This window comes from Canis lupus, chromosome 11 (assembly GCF_048164855.1).
Source record: "Canis lupus baileyi chromosome 11, mCanLup2.hap1, whole genome shotgun sequence".
NCBI lineage: Eukaryota > Metazoa > Chordata > Mammalia > Carnivora > Canidae > Canis > Canis lupus.
The window spans coordinates 3,125,733-3,137,756 of NC_132848.1; the positions used below are offsets into that span (position 1 = coordinate 3,125,733).

General features: G+C 46.0%; 1 pseudogene; it reads left to right on the plus strand.

Annotated features, from left to right (window-relative positions):
• Positions 1-255: 255 nt before the first annotated feature.
• Positions 256-5,866, plus strand: LOC140600493 (large ribosomal subunit protein eL8 pseudogene; annotated as a pseudogene).
• The last annotated feature ends 6,158 nt before the right edge of the window (positions 5,867-12,024 follow it).

Genomic DNA, 12,024 nt, shown 5'->3' on the forward strand with positions numbered 1-12,024 from the left:
GGGAGAAGAGGGATCTTGTGGCTCCTTCCTCTGTGGAGAAGCCAATAAGCGTGAGGGATGTGTTGACACAGAGAGCGAGGCATAGACACAGGCAGAGGGAGAAGCAGGCTCCATGCTGGGAACCTAATGCAGGACTCCATCCCAGGACCCAGGGATCATGACCTGAGCCAAAGGCAGACACTCAACCACTGAGCCACCCAGTCATCCCCTTTATGTTCTTTCTTCACTTGGCACCCTGGGTAAGTGCTCTGAAGGATGAGGATGGAAAACCCCGGAGAGAAGCTGCAGGTAATGGGTCAAAGCTGGACACAGGGAATGGTTTGAATGATACATCATATGGTCACTATGGTCAAAGCAAATGCAGCAAAAGTACATCCATGAATACGCAATATGTATCACCATTGTCAGGTGGGAGAGCAGGAAAAAGTTAAGATCTGAGACACATTAACATGCAATTAGAAACATTCCTACCAAACTTTATTATTTTCATACTTTTATAATGATTTCTCTGGTTGTACAGTTGTGGTTACTCTCAACATTGTTTTGCCAGGCAACTTTAGTCTAAGCCAGCATGTCTTTTGGGGGAGGTGAGGATGAGGGCATGTTACCTCCCAGCCTGAGAAAGGGACAGTAGGTCAGAAGCTAGTTATAATACAGCAAAAACTGCTCCGAGTCACTCCGGTGTCTCCCTGTGGGCATGGACTGTTGAGAACCTTAAAAGTCGTGGCCTCTGACTGTATAATTAATATCTACTGACTGCATGGGATTTTACTAAATGCAAGGGAAGCATACATGGAGATGACTGGTTTAACTCTAGGATAGGGGATCTGGGAACTTCACACAGGAGCTGAGCTAAAGCCTGAAAAGGCAGGCGAGAAGGTGCGAGGTGTTCCAGGCAGAGGGAACAGCCTGTGTAAAGGCATAGTGGATGTAAAAGGGCTCAGGTGCCCGAGGACCCAGAGGCGCTCCACCTGGCCCCAGGGTTAAGGTGGGTTAATGTGAGTGACACCAAACTGAAAGAAAAAAGAAGCAGCCCTAAAATCTCCCTCCACCTGAAGCATCTTCACTTCTAGTAAGAGATCTAGTGTCTTGGTTTGGATCATATTACACTGCCCATACACAGCTGTCTTTGTCTTACTAAAATGACCAACGCATATGATTGAGCTAATAATTAGTCTATTTGTGCTCTCCTTGGGCATCGTCTCCAGCTACTACGGGATTCATACTGTCACCTTCCCAGACTTCATGTTGATGTGCCTCATTATCTTCGAGATGGCAGGATGGAATTATTAGACAGACGCACATCATTCTCGTAATACTTTCTTTCTTTGTGTTTCAGAGGGGAGCTGGTCCTTTGGTCTTCATGTTCATGTCGGAGACAGAGGAAACCAAGAACGTCCATCCTTTGCCCTGACCATATATAGGACATATGCAAGGAGACTGTAGTCAGTGTCCTTGGTGGTGGAGGAGAGCTTTGGAGACATAACTGGAAGGTTATAAAATTGCCCTCAAGACCATCAGAGCAAGGAGGTAAATTCATTAATCTCATAAACCCTCCTGAGCACCTACCGTGTGCCAGGCATGGTTCTCAGTTTGCCCAGTGTGCTTCTTGCTGAGTGCCTACTTCTCCCTCATCCCAGTTAGCTCCCTGCCACCCACAGAGTTCCTTTACCTATGAGCCCTACAAGGGAGAGGGTTATGACTTTTTATACATGAGGACACTACAGGGAGGGAAATTGAGTTAATCCCCTGATGCTCCAAAAGGCAGGAAAGCAGGATTATAAACCAGGGCATCCTGCCCAAGAGCCCCCTCTGCACTGCAAGGTGCTTCCTTTCACACACTCTGCAGCCGGCTGGTCCAAAATCAGAACTAGTGTGAAGGGGAAATTCTTGGCCTTAGCAGTTTTCAGAGGAAAAAAATACCCTGCTTGGTTTCATGGTGTTTTCTGTTGCTTACGTCCATATCCCTGTGTTGACATATTTTGCCCAATTTTCCTTTGTGTTTTCTCCTCTTATCAGTCCCGGGAAGGCTTTCTGAGGAAGCCCAGGCCAATAGCACACACAGCTTCCTGTGACCCTAGCAGGCTCCTGACCCCTGGCAAGGGAGCAGCCAAATTTCCCTGTTTCTTGGAAGAGAGTCCAGGTCGGACCATTTGGGGAGCAGAAGGGGGGCACCCAGCAGTGACAGGCACAACAGGCAGCCTGCAGATAGCAGCTGTCAGAGTCTCTCTGCCCACCTGACACTCACCTGGCCGGCCCGACGCCCCCAGGTGAGAGCTCTGAGTGGGAGCACGGGGATCCCCGACAGAGGCTGTGACCAGGGAGGGCACACTGCCTGTCCCCCCCACCCACTGTGCCCACACTGAGGGGCCTGCTGCTCCCTGCAAGTCCCGCTCAAGCCCTCCCCCTTGCAGGGCCTACTGCTCCACCTTGCAGGGCCCTCCCACTCCCAGTTCTGGAAGGAAATGCAGAGTTCCTTTCCTCTGCCCACACCGGGGCTCCCCCCAGTCATTTCCAAGGGCTCCTGCAGCTGGAGAGGAAGACAACCCTTGCCCACCACTCGGTATAAGGCACTGGGCCCCCTCCTAGGGCCAAAGTTCCAGGCCTTCCTTGGGGGCTTTGGCAACAATGCTTGTTCACAGTTGATGAGAGCGGCATCGTTTTCTAGCTTAAATTCAAGACAAGAAACTGCTTCAATCTTTTCTCTGAGCTTCGTGGTTACTGAGGCTCCCCCAAAAGAGCATGTGATACTGCCTTGCTTCAGCCAGTTTTATTTTATTTATTTTATTTTATTTTATTAAAGAGTTTATTTCTTTATTCATGAAAGACACAGAGAGAGAGGGGCAGAGACACAGGCAGAGGGAGAAGCAGGCTCCATTCAGGGAGCCCGATGCGGGACTCGATCCCAAGACCCCGGGATCATGCCGTGAACCAAAGGCAGATGCTCAACCACTGAGCCACCCAGGTGCCCCAGCCAGTTTTCTTTTAAAATAGAGTTTTAGGGGTACCTGAGGGGCTCTTAATTAGCGTCTGTCTTCGACTCAAGTCATGATCCCGGGGTCCTGGGATCAAGCCCCACATCCAGCTCCCCGTTCAATGGGGAGTCTGCTTCTCCCTCTCCCATTCCCCCTGCTTGTGCTCTCTCTCTCTCTCTCTCTCTCTCTCTCTCTCTCGGTCAAATAAATAAAATCTTTTTAAAAAATAAAACAAAACAGCGTTTTACTTAAAAAATGGATTCTAGGGGCACCTGGCTGGCTCAATCAGCAGAGCATGGGACTCTTGATCTTGGTTCATGAGGGGGTGTCCCACGTTGCAGGTAGACTTTACTTAATTAAAAAAAAATTAATGGAACTCAAAGTGAAATCATCACAACTACCCATGATTCATGTTAGTCAGTGGTTGGCGATGTCTTTGTAGCAATCATCACCCTCAGAAATTCTGTTGACATGAGAAATTTTGTATTTATTTTCATTCACTTACTTTGAGGGAGAGGGGCAGAGGGACATGGGGCGGCAGAGAGAGAATCCCAAGGTGGCTCCATGCCCAGTGTAGAGCCCGACTCAGGGCTCCACCTCACAGCCTTGAGACCATGACCTGAGCCCCAGTCAAGAGCAGGATGCTGAGCAACCCAGGGACCCAGACCTGAGAGATCTTAATCCCTACATGATTTACCGAACAATGGACTGTTAACGAGGTGGCATATATTTTGTAATCATTTATTTCATTTTTTAAAAAGATGTATTGATTCATTTTGGAGAGAGAGAGAGCATGTGAGCAGCGGGAGGGGCAGGCGCCCCTGCTGAGCTCCCACCCCCTCTCCCTAGGGCTCCACCTCTGGAGCCTGAGATCAGGACCTGAACCCAAACCAGCAGGCAGACACCTAACTGACTGAGCCACCCAGGCCTCCCTGCAGTCGCTTATCTCAGAAAGGTCCTATTCGGCAATTTGTGTCAAAATCCTGGGGTGAACACTTGTCAGACACTGACAAGCCCTCAGGCCCCAGGAAGCGCGGCTCCTGCCAAGTGTCCCTTGTCCTTGTCTCCTGCAGTGAAGACAGAGGAAGGGGAAAGACCTTCCTGGCTCCCCGGAGACCCGCCTGCATGGGTTCACCCCTTCGATGTGTCTGAAACAAGCCTCTTACACTTCAGGAGCTAAATGTGATGTGCTGGGGACCGCTGGGGACCACAGTGCCCCGGGGTCACCTTTGCCCCTTTCTGCCTTCCTGAGTCAGAGACTTTGCTCTTGAAGCGCAGCCCGCAGCCCGCAGCCTGAACCTTCTCTGCAAAGCGAGTTGCACGCACTCTCCTAGCTCCTTGGGCGTCTAACTGGGTCCTAAGAGTTACCTGAGCAGTTCTAGGTCTCCCGGGAGGGGACAGATGTCTTCAAAGAGCTTGACACCCGTTCTAGTTGCACACCCGCTCCCCTAAGAGGCTGGGCGGCCTGGGCCCTCGAGGCAGCCGCCACTCCCCGGAGCTCTGCGCTGGCAGGGCCGCAGCAGCCCTCGCCTCTGCCTTTCCAGAAGGCTCTCTCAGCGGGGACGGCCTTTCTGGGGCAGCCAGCCGGCCGGGCCATAGGCTGTGCCAGAGGCAGCCCGCGCACGCCCACGCCCACGCGCACACCCAGAGTCTGAGGGGCGAGGGTAAAGGGTGTCGTTATTCTACAAGAAAGGCAATGTCGGTCCCGGGGGTGGTTTCCTGGCCTCCGGCCTCACTAAGCAGCAAGGGAGTTTGGGCGGTCCGGGGCAGTGAGGCTGGGGCCCAGAAGGCCGGCCGTTGTGACCTGGCGGGTCTATGTGGAAATGGAGACCCTGCCCCTTTGTGCAGTTTTGCAAATGACGGTCTGTTTTCCTGGACACCTTTTGCCCGAGTCACTGTCCAGGACGGGACCCTGTCACCTGGGTGGGTCCACTCTCATGTGGCCCTACATCAGCATTTCTCAATCAGAGGCATGTGAAAGCACCGAGATGTGTCAAGTCATGGGGAGATGCAGCAGTTTCTTACTTAACAAGTAAGATTGCAGCGGCAGAGGTTGTCCAGGCTCCCTTCAAAAATACATTGAGAAAAAAAACAAAACAAAACAACCACTTTGGTGCTCTTGTCCAGCAACCCAAGATGTTGAAAGAAAAGAAAGAGGAAGAAGGTAGCCCTGGCCCCTGCTGCTGTGAAGGAGCAGGAGACCAAGAAGATGGTTAGTCCCCTGTTTGAGAAAAGGCCCAAGAATTTTGGCATCATACAGAACATCCAGCCCCAAAGGAGCGTCACCCACTTTGTCAAACGGACCTGACACATCCGGCTGCAGTGGCAAAGGGCTATTCTCTTTAAATGTCTGAAAGTGCCTCCTGGGCCTGACCGGTTCACCCAGGCCTTGGACCCCCAAACAGCTATTCCACTGCCTAAGCCAGCCTGCATGTACGGACCAGTGACGAAGCAAGAGAAGAGCTTGTTAGCCCAGGCTGAGAAGAAAGCTGAGGGCAAAGGCGATTTCCCCACTCTGAGGCCGCCTGTCCCTAGATCTGGGGTTAACACTGTCACCACGTTGGTAGAAAACAAGAGAGCTCAGGCGGCAGTGATTGCACATGCTGCGGCTCCCCTGAGCTGGTTGTCTTCCTGCCTGCCCTGTGTAGGAAGATGGGGGTTCCCTGCTGGATTATCAAGGGACAGCCAGGCTGGGGCGTCTGGTCAGAGGAAGAGCTGCACCACTGTTGCCTTCACACACACGTTAACTCGGAAGACAAAGGAGTCCGGCAAAGCTGGTGGAAACCATCAGGACCAATGACCATGACAGATGCCCTGGGTAAAAGTCGGTGGCTCTCATTGCCAAGCTGGAAAAGGTAAAGGCTAAAGAACTGCTCACCAAACTGGGCTAATTGGATGCTGTTGAATTTTCTGTACATAAAAGTAATAAAGTTTACTTTCAGCCAGTGTCAATTGGCAAAAAAGCAAACACAAAAACTTTGGAAAGGAGTTGAGATCACCTATGACCTTTCTATAGGTCACTCGCATTCCAATAGAGGTTTTATTATTATTTTTTAAGATGTACTGATCTAGGGGATCCCTGGGTGGCTCAGCAGTTTAGCACCGCCTTCAGCCCAGGGTGTGATCCTGGAGACCCCGGATTGACTCTCAGTTCGAGTTCCCTGCATGGAGCCTGCTGCTCCCTCTGCCTGCATCTCTGCTTCTCTCTCTGTGTGTCTCTCATGGATAAATAAATAAAATCTTAAAAAAAAAAAGATTTATTGATCTATTGTAGAAGATAGAGTGTGTGTGAATGGAGGGAGGGGTAGAGGGAGAGAGAGAGGGAATCTCAAGCAGGCTGAGCGGAACATGGGGCTCAATCCCAGGACCTGTGAGATAATGACCTCAGCTGAAACCAAGAGCCAGATGCTTAACCAACTGAGCCACCCAGGCGCCCCAGAAGCCAAGAGATCTTATATGTGACTGAGTAGAATGGCTCTTTGGAGGGGATAGTTGGGAAATTAGAATCTGAGAATCACAAAAATTATTATTCAAGGTTCCTGGTCAGTGGCAATAAGAGTAAGGCTCTTGTATGAATAATGCCTTATCATTTACTAGGTGCTTTCAGATAGTTTCCCACGTGCTTTTTGACAACCACCCAGTGGGGGAAACAAGCCAGATGTTCTCTCTGAGGAGGAAGTTAGCCCCTGACCTGGTCAGGAGCTCCTGCCATCCTGTAAAGCATCCAATAGGGGGCGCCCGGGGGGCGCGTTGAGCGGCTGCCTTCTGCTCAGGTCAGGCCGGCCTCGCCCATCCTCCCAGGCCCTTCTCCCTCTGATCTCTGCTCAGCGGGGAGTCTGCTTCTCCCTCTCCATCGGCCTTTTGCCGCCTGCTGGTGGTCTTTCTCCCATGAGCTCTCTCAAATAAATTTTCAAAATCTTAAAACAAAAACAAAACCAGCCAATAGTTGTCCCGCTTCATTCCACACTTCCTCCCAGTGGGCAAGACCCATTCATTGCCCAGTTCATTGCCTGTCCAGGGAATGGCCAAAGCTAGCAATCTGAGAAGAGCCACCCAGCTCTGAGTGCCTTCCAATGACCTTCCCCTTGGAGGACTTTGTATTATCGAAGGAGATACGCTCGATCAGCTGATATCCTCAGATACTGTAGACCTTGGACCAGGTGACCTTACAGTTTTATAGTTTTGATTTAATAAGGCAACCCTCCCCCTCTCCTTCTCAAATTTGTCCTTTTATTTTTAAAAAGATTTTAATTAATTTATTTATGGGGGATGGAGCAAGGGAGAAGCAGAGGGAGAGGGACAAGCAGATGCCATGCTGAGTGTGGAGCCAGATGCAGGGTTGGATCCTACAGTCATGATCTAAACCAAAATCAAGGATCAGATGCTCAACTGACTGAGCCACCCAGGCACCCCTAGATTTGTTCTTTTAAATCACTAGTTCTGGGACGCCTGGGTGGCTCAACGGTTGAGCCTCTGCCTTTGGCTCAGGGCGTGATCTGGGGTCTGGGATCAAGTCCCACATCGGGCTCCTTGCAGGGAAGCTGTTTTTCTCTCTCTGCCTATGTCTCTGCCTGTCTCTGTGTGTCTCTCATGAATAAATAAATAAAATCTCTAAAAAGATATCAATCAATCAGTAGTTCTTCACTGGGTGTTATATACAACTGATGAGTCACTGGGCTCTATCTCTGAAACTAATAATACACTATATGTTCATTAATCTAATTTAAATAAAGTCTCATCCATCCATCAATCGGTAGTACTTTTTTAAATCTAAATTCAATTTGCCAACATATAGTGTAACACCCAATGCTCATCCCCTCAAAATCAGTAGTTGTTAAGGAAGTAATTTTGCTCACCAAGGAACATTTGGCACTGTCCAGAGGCATTTTTGGTTGTCACAGGAGAGGAAGTGGCCTACTGGTATTTGGTGGGTTAGAGGCCACAGGCGCTGCAAAAATCCTATAATATACAGGATAGCCTCCTACAACAAAGAATTATCTGGCCCAAAATGTCAATTGTGGCAAGGCTGAGAAAACCTTGCAGATTAACTTTATTATCAATTTGTCAAGATCTGAAATAATTCAAACTTGAATTCTGAATAGGATTGCATTAACTTTGTTTGTTCACTTTGGCAGAATGATACTTGTGTGTCTTCCTAGCCAGAGATACTCAGCTCTGCAGTAACTCAATACATAGCTCCTTAAAAATCACTGTACTAAAAAAAAAAAAAAAAAAAAAAAAAAAATCACTGTACTATGCAAAAGTACATGGTGCAATCCACAGGGCTATTGGGAAATGGGTTTAGGGACAACACTGAAAATCTTTTTCAAAACACATTTCTTAGAAAGAGGAATCTAACAAAAACGATAACACAGTTTAACACATGTGAAATGGCTAAGAAATACATAAATACTGCAATAAATATGGCACCTCACCTTGAGAAAGACGTGAAGTTTGCCCGTAGAAGAATTGTAGCTTGTGAGTTATTGTAAGTGGTGGAAAGAGGATTATCTGAAATATGATGGAAACACCACATCTAACAGCAGATGCAGAGGAGTGTGGCTCATTGCCCTTGGTTTGGCATTGAGGTTAAACAATATAGTTAAGCCATCTTTCCTAGCCTTAAATCCTGGGACTTTGGAATATAGGTTCTTTGAGGCATGCATTTATAATAAATAGCTGTTTCATAGAAATCGAACTTTTGATCCAATGTATAAACTTTGTCTCAATTAACCTCTGTATTAGTGCTGGAAATCCTTTCGTGGCTTTCTCATCTGCATTTTTGGTTTTGTCAGACAACTGACTGGAAGTTGTAGTGGGATCTGAACCCACTAAACCAGCCACTTGGAAGAGCCATTTCTGCAGGATTTTGTGATTTTTAATTTAATTATCTATTAAGTTCTTAATAGAAAATGCTTTCTCTTTGATTATTGGATAGGTATTCATGACTGTTGTTTGTGAGCATGTGTTCCTGTGTATCCTACGCAGCTGGGTTCCATTGGATGCGGTTTCTGTGTTCGCCTACTGTTTCTGGGTTTCTGGCACAGGACATTGTGCATTAGCAAATGAAGATTTTGGATTTTGTTCTAATTATCCTATAACATATTAATCTCATTGAAATAAATTCACATTTTCAAAACAAGTGTTCACAGCAGAACGGACTGTATTTTCTTTTTTATAAAAGTGAAATTATTTTTAAATGAAGTGTATTTTATGTTAATTATAAATTATGTATGAAATTTTGTATGTGCATTACAAAAAACACAAAATACAGAATAGTCGTGAAGAAAAAAATAATCTACAATTCTACTAGCAAGAGGTAATTATGATTTCTTTATTTTTATATATTTTTTTTAAATTTGGGGATATAGGGATGCCTGGGTGGCTCAGTGGTTGGGTGGCTGCCTTTCGCTCAGGTCGTGATCCTAGGATCCAGGATTGAGTGCCGCATCTGGCTCCTACGAAGAGCCTGCTTCTCCCTCTGCCTATGTCTGTCTGTCTCTCTCTCTGTGTTTCTCATGAATAAATAAATAAATCTTTAAAAAAATTTTTGGAATATGTTTTATTTATTTACCTTTAAAAAAAATAATTTTCTACACCCACCATGGGGCTTGAACTCACAACCCTGAGATGGAGTGCCACATGCTCTACTGACTGAGCCAGCCAGTTTCCCTGAGATAATTATAATTTAAATTTTGATATATTTCTTCCAGATTTCCTTATAATGCTTATGTTTATGTAGTTGAACTCATACTGTATACACAGGTTTATATCCTGCTGTTTTTCAGTTAACAGAAGCAATTCTCTATTTTAATATTTATTTTTTCATGCCATGAATTTAATAGCTGTATAATAATCTGTTAATAAGTAATATTTTTCTTTTCTTTTTTTTTTTTAAGAGGGCAAGTACAAGGGATGGAAGGATGGGCAGAGGGAGAAGACGAGAGAATCTTAAGCACACTCCACACCCAGTGTGACCCCAATGTGGAGGCAGATTTCATGATTCTGAGATCATGACAAGAGTCTAGCGTTCAATGGACTGAGCCACTCAGGCATCTCTAAGTATTTGTCTTAAAGTACTGTAGACTGGGACCCCTGGGGCCCCAGTGGTTGAGCATCTGCCTTTGGCTCAGGGCATGATCTGGGGTCCTGGGACCCAGTCCCATATCAGGATCCCCATAGGGAGCCTGCTTCTCCTTCTGCCTCTCTCTGTTTTTCTCTAATGAATAAATAAGTAAAATCATTAAAAATAATAATAATAAAGTACTGTAGACCATTTAGGTAATTACCAACTTTTCACTACATACATAATGGTTCAACGAATATTTTTGTGCAATTGTATATTTTGTCCATTTGTATATTTTTAAAGTTTGGATTACAGAAAGTGAAAATGCTGAGGCAAATGATAAAACATGAAGGATCTTGATGAGTGTTCTCAAAATATTTTTTTAAAGGATTGTACTAATTTACACTGCCTGTTGAGTTTAATTATACCAGTTTACCTCTGATTCATTGGCATTTAATTAAAGATATTAATCTGAATGGGCCTTTACTTTTCTCTTAGCCCTTCCCTGACCAGTTGAAGCCAGACCCAAAGGCTCTATCATTCTGCAAATCCTCAGGAAGAATATTTCACATCCTGGAGCCACTTGCCAAGGAAAACCCCAATTCCAATTTAACCCGTTGGCCCTCTTCTCTACCACAATCCCCACTGCTGAGTTCTGAGAGAGGAATATTGTATGTGGACGTCAAGGTCATTGAAAGTTCCTAGTAGGGACCTCAGTTGTACAATACTACCTCATGTGCCTAGTCAGGCTATCATATTCCCAAACACCAGTTTCTAATGTTCACTCTCCTTCCTTCCTCTCAACTCCACCACCCATTTCTCTTCTCTTTTAGGAGACAATTTGCCTTCTAATTCACTGAGAAATCAAAACCATTGGTTTGGATCTGTTTCCCTCCCCATATCCCACCACTTGTTAGCAGCTCCTCACACTTACTGGCTTCCCATAGAAGGAGGGAACAATAGGTTCTCTCTTCTATCCCCGGATATGGAACCCAAATTTTCAGGCTCCTTAGTGACCCTGACTGATTAATTCTCTCTTCCTTCATTGATACTGCCTCGTTCTTCTAATCCCCTATTTCAAATCCCCTCCTCTATCCCCTGTCGTTCTCCATTTTCACTCTCCACCCCCAAGGTCTTTATTATATAGATTGTTTTATGCTTTTTCCACTAATTTCTTCTCTTCCTCCTACCAGGCAGATCTATGTCCTTCTTTGCCCAGTTTGCAGGAATACATTGTTGTGGTAATAGGTTGACTTGATATTTCTGTAAAACAATTTGACAATAAATAACAAGGCTAAAACATGGCCCCTTGGCCGCTCTTTGTCAGATAAACACCATTCCCATCAAAACCTTGCTCTTTGGGGCACCTGGTGGCTCAGTGGTTGAGCATTTCCTTACTTTCTGGCTTTTCTGTACTTTCCAGCATCAGCCCTGAAATCAGTATCTTGTTTCTTTTTGGTGGAAAATCGTATTTAGAGCCAGGATCTGGGTGCCAGGTGCTTTATGGTTGTTGGGATGTTGCTGCTCCCAGGGCCCCACAGTGAGAGAATTAGGGAACATAGGCATATGTTCACATATACACACAAACATACTCATTTGAAAATTCTATCTATCTATCTATCCATCTATCTATCTATCATCTACCACCATCATCTATCACCTATCTACCACCTATTGAAAAACTTGATTTCACTCAGATACCTTCAATTATAGTCCAACATCTCAGAGTTCATTCTAGTTTTCTCCTTTTCCATATTTCTCACCCTCTTCTCAGTGAGAACTCTCATTTTCATTTTCCTTAGTAGATTTTACTTGAGCAAATCCCTTGTATATAACAAAATTTCCCTTTGTCCCTTCCCATCCTTCTTTGGGCTCCAATATTTCACACCAGTCAGCCTTCTTTTAACGATCCCCTTTTTAACTAGTTTGGGTCCTGCCATTTCTTTCTGGCCACTGTGGCTCCTGCAGTATACCACCACCACC